The sequence below is a fragment of the Theropithecus gelada genome, unplaced genomic scaffold (genome assembly GCF_003255815.1).
Source record: "Theropithecus gelada isolate Dixy unplaced genomic scaffold, Tgel_1.0 HiC_scaffold_16205, whole genome shotgun sequence".
NCBI lineage: Eukaryota > Metazoa > Chordata > Mammalia > Primates > Cercopithecidae > Theropithecus > Theropithecus gelada.
The window spans coordinates 24,368-26,079 of record NW_020257997.1 but is presented as its reverse complement, the minus strand read 5'-3'; the positions used below and the strand labels follow the sequence as shown (position 1 = coordinate 26,079).

The window sequence follows — 1,712 nt, the reverse complement described above, 5'->3', positions numbered from 1 at the left end:
AAGATTTCTAGAAGTCCTCTGATAGGTCCATGGGGAAGGACAGGGTAAGTTCACAGCCAGATAGAGGTCTGTCTGAATGAGGTCCGTTGCCAGTGGTTCACTGAAAATGATGAGAAATTACAGTGTATATTAGATCCTTGGGCCTGGGAACATAGGTGAAACAGTGTCAGTCAGGAAGGTCTAAACAGATAGGGGGGCACATTTTGGGGGCAGAGCATCTGGCTGCATATCAAGTAGTCCCTGGTTCAAGACTGTGTCACTTGTTGGCCCTTCCTTTCACTCTGCCCACATGTTTTCAATCACTCCGTCCTGTGTCATGTCCCAGTGACCACAGATTTCTCTGATTCTCCACTTCTCCACTTTTCCATGGATTGGATCCTGTCTTCTGGTTACTAACTTTTATCTGACACATCATGGGATTCAGCGAATGGAGAGGAAAAGGAAAGGAAAGGAAAAGGCAGTTCAACTCCTGCCTCAGAATGTTCAATACAAAGAGGCCCTTTATCATGAACGTGGATTCTAGTCATGACTTGGTCATTAATCAGGTGTGTTTTGCTTGGGTATGATTTTAATTACCATCATTGTTTCCAGATCTGTACCACGGAAGGGAACAGATTAAACCAGTATCTCCAAACCATGAATTAGAATGGTGCAGGTTTTTCAGAAGCATACATGTTCCCTAGGTCCCTTCCCAGAGAGTCTGGCTTAGGAGTCCTCAAGTGGGGCCCAAGAACTTTTGCTTTTACCCAGCTCTGCCCCGCCCAGCCTCACCTCCAGCAGGTCTGCTGAACAACCAATTCTTCTGAGTCCCATTGTTCTAGGCAAGTCTGAAGGATGTTCTGGCTGCAAACCTCAGTGATTTTAATGTCACTGCCTTCAGTCAGACACTGGAGAAGGAAGGATGCTGGTTGTTAAGTAGAGTTGGCAGGCACGTATGGTGTATCATGACAAAGCAAGTACACATCTCATGATGGTGACAGGGTGTGGCCATACAGGTTTATAGTACTTATTAGGGACAGTTAGTCAGGTGGGGGTATAGCTCAGGGGTAGAGCATTTGACTGCAGATCAAGAGGTCCCTGGTTCAAATCCAGGTGCCCCCTCCCTGTTTTCAGTCACTGAACATGATAGGATGTTCTATTCCTAGCCTTTCTTCAGCACATGGATTCATTCTGAAAAGCAGGAGAGAGAGGAGGCAGGTCAGGTCGTCACTAGAAAGCCTCCCCTGACACCGGAAGCTCTAGAGAAACCCAATTTCTTGAAGGCTAAGTCATTGTCCACAGGTCTGGGGAGAACCCTTTTTTTCTTACACATCTCAACCCTCTTCATTTGGGGAATTCACAATTGTGTAAGTCTTGGTGGAAGACAGGATCCTGTCTCTGGTTAAGGGAAGTACGAGGTCCGATATGTCCTCTCCCTGAATGTTGGTGTGTGAATCAGGGTTCCTCAGAGAAAACAGAACCAATAGGGGCTTGTGTTTGTGTGTGCACATAGATTTTAAGAAACTGTATCATGCCATTGTGGGGGCTGGCAAGTGTCGTGTCTGCAGGGCATGGCAGCAATCTGGAGAAGCAGGGAAGAGTTGAGGTTGCAGCTCCAGCCTGAAGACAGCGGGGAGACAAAATTCCTTTCTTGGGGGACAGCAGACATTTCCTCATTAGGTTTTCATCTGATCAGATGATGCCCACCCACATTTTGGAGGGTAATCTGCTGT

The 1,712-nt window shown here is 46.9% G+C and overlaps 1 non-coding gene across 1 annotated transcript; it reads left to right on the top strand.

The window, feature by feature from the left end:
* Positions 1 to 1,029: 1,029 nt before the first annotated feature.
* Positions 1,030 to 1,101, top strand: TRNAC-GCA. The gene has a single exon. It is a non-coding gene; the product is annotated as a tRNA-Cys (tRNA).
* Positions 1,102 to 1,712: the final 611 nt, after the last annotated feature.